The sequence below is a fragment of the Molossus molossus genome, unplaced genomic scaffold (genome assembly GCF_014108415.1).
Source record: "Molossus molossus isolate mMolMol1 unplaced genomic scaffold, mMolMol1.p scaffold_m16_p_8, whole genome shotgun sequence".
Classification (NCBI taxonomy): Eukaryota; Metazoa; Chordata; class Mammalia; order Chiroptera; family Molossidae; genus Molossus; species Molossus molossus.
In genome coordinates, this window is record NW_023425402.1 from 99,852,999 (window position 1) to 99,870,097 (window position 17,099).

Here is a 17,099-nt window from a genome sequence, read left to right on the forward strand (position 1 = left end):
GTGTGCGTGGCAAGAAGGTACCTGACTGATTGAGTCTCCTCCCTGCTCTCTGGACAGTCACAGACCCAGGCTGGGTTCCCCTGCTGCTGCCTGGGAACGTGAGCATGAACCGGCAAGGTGGCCGAGGAGAAAGATTAGACCCTCCCCTGTTAAATCGTGCACCGGGGACTCTTCAGGACTAGGATGTAGAGATCAGAACGAGTAGCCACAGCCATTCTAAGACAAACTGAATAGGACTGGGAAACAAAACCTTGTTCATATTTCCCTTATAAATGCTCCCGTTCTCGGGGCTGTTCCTGAGCTTCAGACCTGTGCTAAAGCCTCGCAGACTTTCTCACTTAATCCGTAAGCAGTTCTGTGGGTGGTTCTTCCCTCTTACAGATGGTGCAGCTGAAGCTGAAGTAATGATGCCCATACTTCTGCCATCGCTCACCTGCATGGGGGTGCACCCCCGGGGCTCCGCTCACCAGACCTGTGCAGTTAGCTGATCGGTTGGCTCTTCTGCCTGTGCTCTTCGCTCTCTCTCTCTCTCTGATTCCCAGCCACGCCCATTAAAAAGTAGTTTGTTTCAGATGACCTGTCTACAGCAGTTGTACCAATATAATGATACTGCACCCTGTAGTAATGTGTGCCAATAGTGGTGGAATCCTTTGGGGTTTACTTTTCTTTTCTTCTTACTCCTTTAAAAGATCCCTTTCCCTGATACATCGCGAATAAAGGTTATCTTCTTGAGTCGCATGCTGACCGCTGTCTCCGCTGCTCCCCTCACCCCATGTCCTTTTGCAAACAGCGTTAAGTCTTTCTACTTGGGCTTCAGGACACTGTGCTGGCGGCTTATCTCATGTCAAGTGACCGTCCAGCTTTCCAGGCTTTCATTCTCCCAGACCTCACCCCATGTACATTGTCTGCAAATACTGATCTCAGCCCACACTTCATCCTCTTTATACCTCCGATTTTTTTCTCTTCTGATTATACTTATAATTAAATCAAAGATGAGAAGCGCAGAAATATTGGAGACCCTGGCTGAAGGTCACGTGCTAACCTTCAGGAAACTACTAATCACCAGTAGTGTCTTCTAACCCCTCCATCGAGGAAGGCCTAGTAAGAGCAGGCTGTTTTTATTGCTCCAGGGGTTCTGATCTCTTTCAGGTAGGGTGGTGCGCAGTCTCAGTCTCACCTCGCTGTCTGCTGCCTTCATTCCGCCTCACCGTTCTCTTCCGGTGCTTCCGCAGTAGACTGTAGCCTTCTTTCCTTTCATCAGTGAGTCTTCTGCGCACCCCCACCCCCAAGGTGCAGTATTCTAGTATGCGGCATTCCAGAATGTACACAGGTTAATATAATAAACACCCATGTTCCCACCACTCAGCTTTGTCAAAATCCTAACATTAGTTATTTGTTTTGTTTTGAATAAAACATTAGAGATAGGATTAAGGTCCTGCTGAATCCCTCCCTGAATCATTCCCTTTTCTGCGTCTCTGGAAGCCACCATCCTGATTTTGGGAGGAAGGGGGCATCACTTCCAAGCATTCTCTTATGCTTTTGTCACATAAGCATGCCTCCACAAAGATCTACAGTGCATGCTCCAACCTCCTCTGACTGCAACGCCACATCTCAGCCACTTTCCACAGCACCCCAGGCCCAAAGAAACTCCGAAAACTCCCATTCATTAACTAGTTTGGTCCACACAGCCTAATGGGTATTCATGTCCTAACAGCTTAGGAGCTGTCTGAACAAAGAATGCACATAACCTGAAAGAAAACAGTACTAGTTCATTCTTAAAGAGCCACCATAGCCTATTAATGAGATATGTGTCCTTTTGGGGCACTGAACAGCTTCTCAATCCCAGAGTCATCGACACTTCGAACCTCGTTTCTCGTCCACGTTGGTTTCACGCAGTTCTCGTGCTTTACTGCTGCAACCACCAACAATTTAGCTTCGGAAATAGATGATGTCATCGCAAGGCACGCAGAGCGGTGATGTTGAAACGGTGAACCGCTGCAAACCAGTGGAACGTGCGTTGTCCACCAGATGTCAAGTGGTGCCGAGTTGTCCTCCACAATTTAACACATCCCCCGGCTCCTCTGAGCTGAGCGCCTCGGGGCGCCTCCGCACATAAACTTGGGAACCACAGACATGCGGCGTGTTTTTGTAGTATTTTTAATATGTTTTAACATTTTATATGTTAATAAATGTTATTCTCAGCATTGTGCTCTAGCAGGGTCAGCAAACTTTTTCTGTAAAGGGCAAGATAATAAATTTTTTCGGCTCTGTGAGTCATAGCGTCTTTGTGCAGAAATTCCACTGCAAAAGCACAGATAAAGCCTAGATCAAACATACACAAACGAGGGAGGCTGTGTTCCAAAAACGTTATTTATGGGCTCTGACATTTGAATTTTGTATCGTTTTCACATGTGATGAAATCTTCTTCTGATTTGTTTTTAAACATTAAAAAATGTTTTTTTGGGGGGGAGGGGGAGTTTAAATCTACAGGCCTTCATTTGCCAGCCCCTGCTCTGTAACTTTCTATTTTTGTTCAGTGTTACATTTTTGCATTTATCCAAGGAGCTGTGACCAGAGAGGCCCCGTTTTTACCTGCGATGTCGTCTTCCTTGCCAGGCTTGTAGCACAGGTGTTTTCATTCTTCACTGAAGGACATTTTGATTCCTTCCAGAGTTCTGGTCTTACAGGTAATGCTGCAGGGATCTTGCTTATTGGCTCTAAGAAAATGTACCAAGCGTTTTCTCGGGTCTATTCCGGGGGATGAAATTTGGGGGGTTATAAGTATGTTCAGAATCAACTTAATAGATAAAGCCAACTTGTTCTTCAGAGTGCCAGCTTCTGTGACCACCAGTTATTTATGAGATTTCTGATTTCTCCCCAGTCTTTCCCACTTTTGCATTAGATCTTCGAAGTCTTGCCAGTCTGATGATAGTGGGATGGTATTTCATTACAGTTGTGAATGTTGTGCAGACACTTCAGAGCATTTGTGAAATGCCTGCTTTTTATCAGGCCATTGGTCTTTTTCTGGCAAATTTATAGCCATCTTTTATATACTCTGGGTAGGAATACGTTGCCACTATGTGCTCGAATATCTTCTGTATGTGGCTTACCTTTTAAATATGTTCATCGTGCCTTTCCTCTTTCCAACTTTTTTTTTTCATGATTTCTGCTTTTGGAATCAAACATTTTATTAGCTTGTAAAATACTGGCTCTTGTATTTAGGTCGTTAATTGTCTCAGAATTTGTTGGGTTTTGGTGACTCTTTTCCTTAATTCACACAATTTGTGAAATTTTTCTTCTCGGTGATCTTTCAGAGGTGGTGGTCAGCCCCAGCCCTAACAAGGGCAGCCAAGAAATCCTCAGTAGATAGAAATCATGCAGGAACTCTGCTCCCCTCCTCTGTGCCCCAGGGTGTTCAAGGTCGATGCAGATGGTGGTCAGCTGTTGACTGGTGGGACTGCTCTTAAATCCATTCACCCTGGCAATGGCAGGGTCCCCCTCTTCTGGGCCTCCCTAAGAAACAGGAGCCTAAAGGATGGTTTCTCCAGCTCTGCTCGTCAGCTACAGAGATTAGCGCCTTTCTAGAAGTCTTCCAAACATCTCCTCTTGCTGACTCTTCGTCTATTGATGCTTAGCACTGCCCAGCAGTGGTACCTGGTCTTTCTGGAGAAGGGAAAACCTCTAATTCCTGCCCATGTCGTTCAGTTCTGAACATTTGCCATAAAAGATCCCTTGAAACTTTGAAAAGAAAGGGTTTGGTTTTAGTCAAATTCTACATTGTCTTATTTTTCTATTTTTCTAAGATACTTTGAATTAAATTCTTTTACCTGGAATACTGAATACTTTCCGCTTATTTTCTTTGTATTTATGTTGCTAATATATTCACTAAATATGAATTAATCCAAAAGTGTTTTTGTGATCAGAAAGAGCCTTTCGTTGTAAAGATAACAAAGTGAAGGCCTTTGTGATCCAGCTCAACAGAAAAAGGAATACATGATGATAGCAGTTTTCTAGAACTGATTTTCAGAAGAAAAATACAAAACAAATGAATAGTAAGTAATTACAAAACTACTTTCCATTCACTATAGTAAAGCCATGAAGACTTTGAATAAGAAGCCCAGTTTCTCTTTGGTGCATTTGGACAGGAAATGATTAGATGTCATGGCCCCTATTTTGACCCCATTTCTCTGCCCCCCATCCCCACCCCGCCCCAGGGTGCCCACCGTCCTGAATTTTGTGCACTGATGATGTTCAGGCTTTTTAGGTATTGCTACTAACTTACACGTATTCTTTTGTATATATCAAATATTTCATAAAACACTTTAAAAACTTAGGAACTGGATTTTTTCATTGATGGGCATCAGATTTTACAACCTGATCTTTCAGGGCATCAGTGGAATTAAGTTAGAGTAATACTGAGTCAGACTTGTTTTTTGTTCATTTGGATATCAGTATAGCTTATTGGTCATTTCTGCTATGATACACTGAAAATCAGTATAATGGAGATGATTTTCCTTCGCGCAGCCGTGTTACACGGCAGACTCCGGCCACCTTGACTCGCCCTCTGCCACGTGCTGGCTATAGCCAGTGTGTTCTCAAACGTAACATGCCCACTCCTCTTACAGCAGATGCTAAAGTGAAACTCAGGCACTACAACTTTCTATATATAATCTCAAAAAAACACTGCTAGTTGTGATAGAAAAGTATTTTACGATAATTCGTATTTTAACGTGTTTATTGGAATATTGCAACTACACTGAAGGTACTCTGAATGGTCGGGTGCCTGGGCCAGGACAGCCACAGACTCGGAAGGACTGATGTTGACAACTCAGGTGGCACAAGTGGTGATGGGCACTGGAGATGTGGTTTTCTGAAAAAGTGAATAACTCTTGGCACAGTTCCAGAGAAAACAAAGGTTAATTTTTCAATGTTTATTCGTGTGTGCATTCCTTAAATATTTAGTACATATCGATAACTTGAAAAACTATTTCACATTTTTGTATAAAACAGATTGGGGGAGAGCTCTAGGTTCATATAAGCATAAACAGGCTTTTCAACTACAAGAGTGTCTAGAGGGAAAAACCTTTGTGGCAGGGGACCAGTGTTTGTGGGACTGTGCTGTACATTGCAAGATGCCCAGTTTCCGGACCCCACTTACCAAATGCCCACAGCTGCTCCCACTCACAGAGAGACCAGATATACCCTCTCCACTGGCCATTGACAACCCTTCCACGCCCAGGCTCTCTTCTCTGTAAAGCTAGGGGACATGACATGACCTAACACATAAGGCAGCTTGACAGGAACGATGCATGTCAACCACACGGGGCATTTCCTGGCACGGAGAAGCCTTTGCTAGTAGTAACAGGACTGTGCTTTCCTTGAGGACCTGTTGGGTGCTTTATATGTGTTTGTATGTGTGGCAATAACCCTGGGACGTGGTTACCAGAATAGCCCCCGTTTTACAGGTAGGGAAAGTGAGCATTAGTGTGAGTCAGTAGTTGCCCAGAGTCAAACAGTTAGTGTGAGGGTGAGGGGAACTTGAACCTAAGCCCCTGACCCCAGGGCTTTTGCTTCTACCTCTGAGCTTTACCACTTTCTAAAAGTTTGCTTTCATTCTGTGTCATCATCCCATAACCCTGCGCATAGCACATAACGGGCACTAAATAAATGTTTTATGAAAAACTATTACTACACATCAGTTTACTGAATAACTTATCTACTGGTAAACGTGTCTGAATTTCCACTAGGCTTTTCATGGTGAATTTAGGCATATTTGCCAAATGGTTTGTTGAAACAGTAATTCACTTTTTTAAAGATTAATTAAATAAAAGGATAAAACGTTTTGAAAAAAAGTTATGAGAGATGTTTTGAACTTTAGGAATGTCTAACCTGACCTTGACTCTTTGCATTTACAAAATGCAAATTTATTTTCAGTGAGGTATCCAGCCCATTCTGACTTAAGATTTATATATATATATTCTAGATAATAATGTGCTCATAATGTAGTTATGCTTACCATCATAAAAAGTGGAGTTAATATAGGACCCTTGTCAAAACATTGTCTTGTAGAGATTAGTGCTATGAAAGTTAACATAAAATGATTTTAGAATGTGACCCAGAGGTTAAACTGGAGTCTTAAAATTCATAAACTGCATAGGCTTTTTGAGAAGTTCCTTTGCAAATGTCCATTGCACAATGACTTTTAAATTTACATTGTATGGCTGCTATCTTACCCCAGTGTGGCCGAGAACTGTCAGCCTGAAAGGTCAGATGCCCCTCACTTAATACATAAACCGTAGTTTAAAAAATTGCTGTTAGATGAGGTGTTCTTAAGCTTTCATCTGTGTTTTCATAATTATGAAATCACAGTATTGTGTTGCTGTTCTCATACAAGGAGAACATCATAGATGTTGAGCAAGGACTTTTAGGAAACTGGTCATTGCTAAAGGAATAGAGGAACCCTCTGTGGGCCTTTCACATTTTCTGGGGAGAGGGAAGAACATTGATTATAATAGTGCTCTCTAAAAGTCTCACCTCACCCTAGCCAGTGTGACTCACTTGGCTGGAGCCTCATCCTGTACACAGAAAGGTTGTGAATTCAGTCCCAGGAGGCAACCGATCAATGTGCCTCTCTCACATCAATGTTTTTCTCTGTATCCCTCTCCCTTCCTCTCTCTCTAAAATCAATAAAAGCATGTCATCAGGTGAAGATTAAAAAAAAATTACAGCCTCTTACCAGCTTCAACCATAAATATTATTTTTGTTTGGTTTTTATCCTCACTCGAGGACATTTTTCCATTATTTGTTCAAGTAGAGTGGGAGGAAGAGAGAGGAACAGAGAGAGAGAGAGAGAAACATTGACGTGAAAGGGACACATCAAGTGGCTGCCACCCGCATGACCAACCAGGGCAAGGGACAAACTGCAACCGAGGCACGTGCCCTTAGCGGGAACCGAACCCGGGTCTCTCTGGACTGCAGACCGATGCTCTAACCGCTGAGCCAAACTGGCCAAGATATAAATGTTGGTTTAACCATTAATGTTTTGATACAAACCATATCAATAAAATAATTACCTAGGTTTAAAAGAATTGTGTGAATGACAAAGAACTTGCGTATCCAGTTCAAAATAAAGCAGAGTAAAGTAACTTTCAGCATGAAAGAGATATCTCAATGGAATGGTAAAGAAAGACCTTTTACAAAAGAAGAACTCGGATGGAATTGTAAAACAGAAACTGACAGCCTCATATTGACGAGTGAAGCCCTTGCAGGCACAGTGATGTATTCAGGACCACAACAAGAATGCTTACAACCACCACTATATTCATCATTATTCTAGAAGTTCTAGCCAATGTCATAAAACAAGAACAATTACAAAGTATAAATATTGGAAAGGAAGAAACAGATTTTTCATATTTTTATGTGTAGTATGATTGTATAAGTAGAAAATTCAAAACACTTTAAGTAATAAAAGTTTTGGTTTGCTAGTTGGATACAATGTAAATATGTAAAAATCAATAGTTTTCTTTTATATCAGCAATGAAGTGTGATGCTGTAATGGGGAAAATATCCTATTTTTATGTGTCCCCAAGACTATAAATACCTGAGAATAAATGTAACAACAAATGAGCATATAGAAAAAAGCTATTAAAGTTTATTGAAAGACAGAGAGCAAGACCTGAATCAGTGGTGAGTTACATACCATGTTTTTGGATGGGAGTAATCAGTATTAAACAACAATCATTCCTCTGTCAAACTAACATGTAAATGACTATAAAATTACTATTCTAGACCATGCCATACTATACTATACTGTGCTATTCAGTGCTGTACTATTATGTAGATACCATGAAAGCTACGGAGGAAGATGGGCTTCCTGTTAAATTAGTAACATGTGTCTACATTCTAGAAGAATAAATGTAAGATAGACAAGAAAAATGTTTGTAATAATAATGAATGACTTACCTAATTCTAGATATCAAAACAAGATAATACTGCCACAGTAATAAAGAGGGACACACACAAAAACTGGTATCAGAAGAACACCTTATAGGATGTATCCTTAAGTGAACTATTTCATTATGTGTAGAAATTAGTCATTTGATACAGATGACATTTCAGATCAGTGGCAAATGGAAGGACTAATGATTAAATGATGTAAAGACATTTGGCTTTTAAAACATCATTTTAGAGTCGTGTATTACAATATAGTCAGAAAAATATTAAATTTTTAATGTGGAAATTAAAGCTTCAAGAAAAAAAGCAAAAAAAAGTTTAGTATTATTGGTATAATAGATTTATATGGTACATGGAAAGATGTTCATGAAATATAAAGTAAAAGAAATCAAGTTGCGCCCTGGCCGGTTTGGCTCAGCGGTTGGAGCGTCGGCCTACAGTACAGAGACCTGTGTTCAGTTCCCGCTAAGGGCATGTACCTCGGTTGCAGTTTGTCCCCGGCCCTGGTTGGTCATGCAGGTGGCAGCCACTCGATGTGTCCCTTCACATCGATCTTTCTCTCTCTCTCTCTTCCTCTCTCTCCCTCCCACTCTATCTGAACAAAAAATGGAAAAATGTTCTCAGGTGAGGATAAAAAAAAAAAAAGAAATCAAGTTGCAAAACTATGTATTTCTCATTTTTAAAAATTATATGTTTACTATATGCAATGATAAAGTATAAAAGTATATCAAATGATTACTTTTATTTCTCTGTGGGAAACAAGGTCAGGTGACTTTCACTTTCTACTTTTTTTGGCGGGAGAGTAATTCTAGAAAAATTTTACAATTAGTGTGCGTTACTTTTGTTTTAAAAAAGGGAAAAATCAATATGAAAAATCTGAAGTAGCTTGACAGGCAGAGTGAGGGAGAGACATTCGAGACAACGTGCTCAGACCGAGCAGCTGCCTGTAGGTGGGAAAGTGTTGGTGGGTTCAGGGGACAGTTTTACTGGAATGTAACATGTGGGGAGATGAATTTCATGGTTACATGAGGTCATTTCGGAGGGGAATAAATGATCATCTGAAACGTTATGCTTTCGATTACTACGGGAGAGAAATTGACAGTTTTTAAAAGTGGTTCCAGTAAGACTCTCCTGAGATGTCACTTGAGGCAAACCTTGAACACTTCAGCTACAATCCAGAGAAGCGGGACCGCGGTGGGAGAAAGGTCGGTCAGCACGGAGACTTGGCAGAGAAGATAGCTAGAGTTATATTCTCAACGTCCTTAAAGTCGTGGAGAAGAGTCAGTGTGGTTTCTAATCCACCAGGACTTCCCGAATGATTCTGTAAAAAGTTGTGTTACCAGACTCCACTTGATACTGTGTTTCTTCCTGACCCCCCTCCCACATCAGAGAGGTCATTCCCTGAAGAGAGTAAGTGGGGGTGGCAGGGGAGCCAAGGTCTCAGCCGATGGGACCCCTCCCCAGGATAGGAATTCATCTGGGCATTTCTAGTGGAGGGATTTCATGGCGAGTGAAAAACCAGGTTGTGACATTGTAAGTACAGGCTAACACGTATCAAACACACAGAAGCAACACTGTTTCACTTATGTCTGTTACCGGTGTGGAAGTATGACAACATGGCCTGGGTGGGCTCCAGGTTAACAAGAGTTGCTGACCGGGAAGCCAGGAGGGAGCTGAGTGCTGAGCGGGGCTGTGCTGTTTTGCTTCTCTGGTGGCAAAGTGTTCGTGTTGGTTAGTTATGCGTGGTGGGGGAAGAAGGGAATAGGGTCTGTACTTTAGGAGATGGGTGCAGCTAGGGCCGGAGATTGGCTGTGGTCATGGTATGTGGTGAAATCTTTACTTGATCTAGAGCTAAATTTAGATGCTAACAGCCCTGGTTAGTGGGTCAGGGCATTTGGTTCCTTTCTTGCAGCAGTGATGGTTTGCGTATAGCTATCCACACACTTCCAATTCCCTTGGGATGAACAGGAGAGGTGTGGGCAGTAGCTGACCGGGGTGATCTGGCCGACTGAGCCAGGGGAAGACTTGCTTTCTGCAAATGAACTGGGAGAAATGAACACAACCATGAGATTTCCCAGTGGTTCCCCCGGGTACCCTGTTTTCGGGGGCGGTGAAGATGGTGTCTTCATCAACTAAATCCCCCTTAGTCTGCACTGAGATGGTCAGTTACATTCTGATAGGCCAGTTTTGTTTCGCATGTTAGGTGTTTAGAACACAGACATTCCACATTTCTAACACCAGTGATCTGAATCCTTTTAAGTCCCAGCCCATCTTGTTCAGTCCTTTTGTTCTTTGTTTGATAAAGGTGCAGGAATGTTCTGGTTGACTGTGAATCGTTTTAGTTTTTAGGGTCAGGTAATACTGTAATGCTATAACTTCTAAAAATATTTAAAATAACGACGGAAATATTATTTTGCCTCCAAAAACCATTTCTTTGTTTATCACACACACTCACAAAGGAGGTAGAATTTGGAGGACAGACTTTGAAGCCCGGTGAACAGGATGCCTAGAGCCTGCACATGTGTTCTGTGCTCCTGCCAACCAGCGCATGTGCTGCTCTCTGCCACCTTGACGCGTTCTCTGTCTGGAGCCTGTGGTCAGGTGCTCAGTTACTTGCAGTGGCATAGCTTGGAGGCACCTGTCAGAGTATGGCCACATCTCAGCCTTCAGAAGTTCAGCGTCTTCACCAGCAAAACTTTGAGCAAACCTCACATCTTTTCTAAATTAGAAATGTAACCTTGACTTCAGTCACAGAGTTACTATTGTGCAGAGAAGGAAAAGACTGCATCATGTTCAAATAATGAAAAGATAGAAATGGAGAGGCTGTAATGTCTCTAAGCAGGCTTTATTTTTACGAAGGAAGCAGTTAGGATTATGTCCACTGACAAATAACAGCAATAGTGAGAAAAACTGACCCAAAGCAAGTGGAAGTTTATTTCTCTGTCACATGAAAGAAATCTAGGGTAGCCAGCCTGGGCTGGTATGGCACCTCCTCAGTTATCAGAAGCTTTAGGCTGCCTAGTAGTCCAGGATGGCTGCACAAGCCCTAGCCATCACATCTTAATCCCAGCCAGCAGAAGGGAGGAAGAAATGTATGCTCCCTTTTCAGGAGCCTTCCTTGAACTCACATACAAAACTTCTGTTTTCATCTTATTAATAACATTTTTCGCACAGCCATGCCTAGCTGCAGGAGAAGCAAAGACATTTTATGATTATACTAGGTCTCCTTCAAATAGAAAATTGAGTTGCTAATCCACCATCAGCATAGTTCTAGAGGTTTTTCCAGACACAGACCTGAGTGAGTGCCAAGTGATCCATGTCACTGTCTCTATTTCCTGTTGACAACATCTGCCAGGTGGCTGGGCAGGGTTTAGGAGAGCAGACCTGATACTATTCTTTAAATGCTAAAGTCTTGCCTGGCCAATGTGGCTCAGTGAATCAAGCATCATCCCATGGTCTGAGAGGTCCCAGTTCGATTCTTGGTCAGGGCATATGCCCAGGTTTCAGGCTCGATCCCAGTAGAGGGCATGCAGGAGGCAGCTGATCAATGTTTCTCTCTCACATCTATTTTTCTATCTCTCTCTCCCTTCCTCTCTCTCTACAAAAAAAAAAAAAAAAATCAAAACATATTTTTTAAAAAATGTTAATGTCTTAGGGCTATGCTCCGCATTATATTAATTGAAAAGATTGGGATATAGGAGTCTTTAGAGCATGACACTCACTATGCTGAAGATGAAAGTGTGTAGGCGGAGATGCTGTCCCTGTGGGGACAGCCAGGACTGCCCTTCAGGGATCCGGCTCAGAAATTTGCAAGCCAGGTGGACATCACGAAACCTTGTTTCAATGCCTACTGTTTGCCAGTATAATAAACATAATAACAAAATAGTTATATATATTCAGCATTTTTCTGTACAATACAGATAATATTTTTATCAGCCGCTTCACCCAAGTTGCACCCACTTCTAGGTGAAGGCCAGAGTGGGGCTGTACCGAGAGGAGGGGAGAGAAGGGTGGCCGGTTGAGGGTTCTTTGTTCAGACGGAATGAGAATTACTCCAAACTTTTGATTACAGCTCCTTCTGGGCTTAAGGATGGGGCAGAAGTTACCTTTCCTTATAAACATGCTTGAACACCTCCAGGGCATCATTCCTCCGACATCTTCTAGAGAGCTCGCCAGGAACATAGATCACAGTGAAAATGGTGAAAGGTGCCTGATTTGTTTTCTTCTTCTCATCAAATTTCCCAGTAAAATATTACTCATAATATTTTTCTAATGATATATTCCTTTTACAAAGAGAAAAAGGTTATTTAGAAAATTAGCCAAAGAAAAGATATGCTTATCATTCCTTTTTAAGACGATCATCTTTAGTTTTGGGGTTCGGGGGGTTTTATTTACAATAGAAGTGTGAATTACTGCCATTTTAAAGGTGTCCTCATTTGTGCTTGTAAATCGAGTCCTTTTCAGGGCCAGTCGCAGCGGACAGGCCTCATTCTACTCTAGTGTCCATGTCCGACTGAAGGGAGCATGGGAAGCGGGACAGCTCTTGCCTCCACGCCCCGAAACAGAGCCACAGGGTGCGTGAGAGGAGCGGACATCTGTGACCCTGACGTAAGTGCAGTGGCTGGTGACACAGCAGGCGTCGTTCCTGGGAGGCACCTGGGCTGTTCGCACCAGTGCTGGGCGCACAGGGCCAGGCCCCTGTAATCATCGAGTCCATTGATCTTGTGGGAGACCAGGAGCCCAGACATGACTAAAACCAGCAGGTCCGGCTCTGCCCTTCCTAGATAAGAAAACTCAGGGCGATTTAGACTGAAACCTAGAGCGTGAAGTACATTGTATATCATAGCTTCATGTGCACACGTGTGTGTACATGTGTTGAAACTGAGTGTGTTATGAAACAGTACTATTTTATTATGTGTGACATAGTCTAATATTGCTATCCTTTTTTTTTATCCTCACCCGAGGATATTTTATTCTTTTAGATAGAGTGGGAGGGGGAGAGAGAGAGAGAGAAACATCAATGTGAGAGAACACACAGATCGGTTGCCTCCTGTACAACCCCAACCAGAGCCAAGGATCGAACCTGCCACTCCTTGGTTTGCAGGCTGACATTCTAACCACTGAGCCACACCGGCCAGGACTCCATCCTATTCTTTATCTTTGTTAATGCCCGTTGCAACCCAGTACAGTAGTCTCCCCTCGCCCATGGCTTTGCTTTCTGCAGTTTTAGTTACCCGTGATCAACCATGGTCTGGTCCTGTTGAGTGGAAAATTCCAGAAATAAACAGTTTATACATTTTAAATTGCTCTCTCCTGCCCTGGCTAGTTTGACTCAGCAATTACAACATTGGCCCATGGACTGAAGGGTCGCAGGTTCAATTCCTGGCCCCTGTGAGAGTCGTGTGGGAGGAAACCAGCCGATGTGTCTCTTTAACATCAATGTTTCTCTCTCTCCCTCCATCCCTCCCTTCTGTTATATCTAAAAGAAAATTATCCTCAGGTGAGGATTAACACCCCCCTCCCCCAAAAAATTGCTCTTCTGAGTAGTGAGATAAAATCTCCTATTGTCTTGCTCCATCCCACCCAGGACATGAATCATTCCTTTGTCCATTGTCTCCAAGCTGTGGACACTCCCTCCCACTAGTTACTTAGTCGTCTTGGTCATCAGCCGGGCTTCTGCAGGGTCTCAGTGCTCCTGTTCACGTCGCCCTTATTCTTGCTCACGGCCCCAAGCTCAAGAGCAGTGACGCGGCACGTCGGACATGCCAACGAGAAGCCGTAGAGTGCTTCCTTAGAGAACGTGCAAGTGCTCGACTGCATAAGGAAAGAAAATCGTATTCTGAGGTTGCTAAGATCTATGGTAAGAACGAATCTTCTTTGTGCAAATTGTGAAGAAGGAAAAAGACATCCGTGCTCATTTTGCTGTCACCCCTCAGACTGCAAACGTTATGGCTAGAGTGATAAGTGCTTAGTTAAGCCAGAAAAGGCATTAACTTTGTGGGTGGAAAACATGAACAGAAAACGTGTGGGGGGGGTACTATCCCAGGTTTCAGGCATCCACCGGGGGCCTTGGAATGTATCCCCATGAATTAGAAAGACACTAATACTTCTCTGCCTTCTATTAGAAAATTCCTGCCTGCTTGGATTTCGTAAATATATTGTAGAATCTGCCTACTTTCATGTTTAAAATTATTTCCTTCTGTCTGTCTGAATTTATTCTATAGTCAAAGTTGTCATACTAGGAATATTGGTATAGTTCATTTGTTTTCATTCTCAATAATCATAGTGTCACTTGCTAATTTGTTTACACTTGGAGAAAGAGCTATTCCAGACTTTTTGAAGTTGTTGTTTTTCCTGGGAACCTTTAAGATAAAATATATTTACCTGGGACATCTATACTTCTTCCCTGCTTGGATTTGTTTTCATAAAGTGTTCAGTGAAAAAGGCCTATTTCGCCTGTTACTCCAGGGTAAGGCGTGTTGGGAGCAGAGCTTTTCTGTTCCACGTGCTCTTCTGAGTGTCCAGTTCTCAGGGGCTGCAGAGAGCAGCTTGCCCCATGCAGTCACCCCAGATTCCAGGCCTCTCGCCAGAACTTTGGGACACCACGTGTTTGCTAAAAACAGAAGGGTTAAAACCCTGGTCATAACAATCACACTGGACAAAAATGCTCGTGATCTGTACAAGAAGATGGGAACTATTTGGGTAATAGATTTAAGAATTTAATTCAGTTGGATTTTTATAGGGGAGGTAAAAATAGCATGTATAATTTCATTTTCATTTAAACATTTTTTTCCAAAATTAAATTTCACTTTGGCCAAACTCATCTTACGAAACGAGATGATTAATGAGGGTTCCAAATAATGTGAACTAGTGACTGTAACTAATTAACTCTGTAGAGGATGGAGATTCTGGATCCTGACAAAAGAACACATCTCTATGGCATCACTGACATTTTCAAAGCTTTTATTACTACCAGAAACATACGGTTCCAGTGGACCAGTGTCCTTTTATACTCTACTTATCTTCTCTTTCTCTTTTCCCAAATAAATTCCCATTAACTTTCTCATGTGTTCTTCATGACTACCAAGCTTCCCCAGTAGGTCCAAACATTTTCAGCAACAAAAAGGTAAGAAAGAAGAAGGGCACGTTACTATTAATATTGGAGTTGGCTTTTTTTTTTTTCCTTTTCTTTTTTTTGTTCAGATAGAGTGGGAAGGAGAGAGAGGAAGAGAGAAAGAGAGAAAGATCGATGTGAGAGATACACCTCGAGTGGCTGCCACCCGTGCGACCCAACCCGGGCAACCGAAGTACGTGCCCTGAGAGGGAACCGAACCCAGGTCTCCCCAGACCGCAGGCCGACATTCTAACCGCTGAGCCAAACTGGCCAGGGCTGGGGTTGGCTTTCTTTTTTTCTTTTTTTTTTCTTTTTTTTATCCTCACCCGAGGACACCCTTCCACTCCTCATTCAGGTAGAGTGGGAGGGAGAGAGAGGAACAGAGAGAGAGAGAAACACCGACGTGAAAGGGACACATCGAGTGGCTGCCACCTGCACGACCAACTAGGGCTGGGGACAAACTGCAACTGAGGCACGTGCCCCCAGTGGGAACCGAACCCAGGTCTCTCCGGACCGCAGGCCGACGCTCTAACCGCTGAGCCAAACTGGCCAGGGCTGGGGTTGCCTTTTTTTACTGGTTTCTTCTTCCTTTACATCTCCCAGTATGTGCCCACTCAATCTGCACACTCTGTGGAAATTTGATCCTCAGACATTTAATAAAGGCAAAGAGGACCATAGATTAAGTAGACAAATCCAAAACAGCAAAAAGGATTTAATTTTTTGTAAAATTTTACAGGTTTAATATGAGTTGGAGCCTCAGAATGACTATGTTCTAAATCAGGTTTGTTTGTTGTTGTTTTTTCAGCTGTACTGATAAAGCTGACTTCCCATGTCATTATTGTAATGATTCATCTTTGTTGACTTAACCTCCTTCTAGTAAATGAAAAAAATAACTAAAATCCTCAAAGGCTAGCCCACCTTGAGCTCAAGTTCAGAGTTCATGTGCTCCTGTGACTGTGAACTCCACTTTCCCTGAGCTTATCTGCAGACAGCTGCAGCCAAATAGACGTGTTTACACAGGGCAGAAAAGCAGTATGAAGAATCTAGTTTCCATTTCCTTCAGCATTGCTCGGGAGTTACAGCCCACAGTGCTGCGGAATCAAGGCCAGTCCAGCGTATACCTTGCTTCTTCCTGTACAAAAGTTTTATTTTTATTTCTGATTTGTCGTGAGAAATTAAAGTGCTGACTGAATGAAAACTACAGTGTTTTCCTCCCTCTGTCTACAAGAAATTCTTTTGAGGATTAAGTTAGCAAAATCTACCCTGAGCAGATGTATTTCTTATCTCAACCCATTTTGAGCCAAGCTGATTGTTGAGGAGTGGCCCTTCTGTGAGACCTCTAACAGTCCGTAAATTCAAATTCATGTCCAAAAGTAATGGAAAACAGTGTGCTTTATATTTGCTATATACATTTGCCGTGTGTATCATGGAAAGAAAAATTATTGCCATTAGGAGTGGCTATGAAGTCTGAAAGCTCTAATCTTCTGGGTACACGTGGAATGAAGGCCTCCTTAGTGAACAGCAAGCTGGAAATCCAATTTGCAATTCTGGTGACAATATTCAGGTATGTCAAGTGGCCAAAAACTCTGGGAAAAATTATCTTGATGCTTCGATTTAACTCTGAGTCCAAAGAGCATTTTCCCCAGCGTAAAAGCAAAAATGAGAATTTCAGATCTGAAGTCAATGTTCCCTTTTCTCCCGCTGTGTGCTCGTGGTGATAACAGGAACGTGCGGTCTGGAAAAATAAGCCACGCTAGAGAGTTGGAGTAGCTCACTTCCCCCTTGGTGGAGGAGGCTGGGAAGTCGAGTCTTGGGCTCTGACTCACCGATTGGAAGGCGGCGAAATGCCTCCTGGCCCCCTGGAGACCATTCGGTTCTCAGGAGCCCAGACCGCAGAGCAAGTGTTCTCTACCTTCAGCCTGTTTCTGCTGGTGCTGGGTTGCCAGCCAGATGGAACTGGGCTTCGGGGCTTCCTCTCTCCAAGGTCTTCTTCAGCCGTTCCACTCCCTGCTGCTGCCCAGCAAGTAGCACT

General features: G+C 42.8%; 1 protein-coding gene across 3 annotated transcripts in view; it reads left to right on the plus strand.

The window, feature by feature from the left end:
• MTHFD1L (methylenetetrahydrofolate dehydrogenase (NADP+ dependent) 1 like) overlaps positions 1-17,099 on the plus strand; it is a 191,257-nt gene that overhangs the window by 88,289 nt on the left and 85,869 nt on the right. The gene's annotated exons all lie outside the window — the stretch shown is intronic.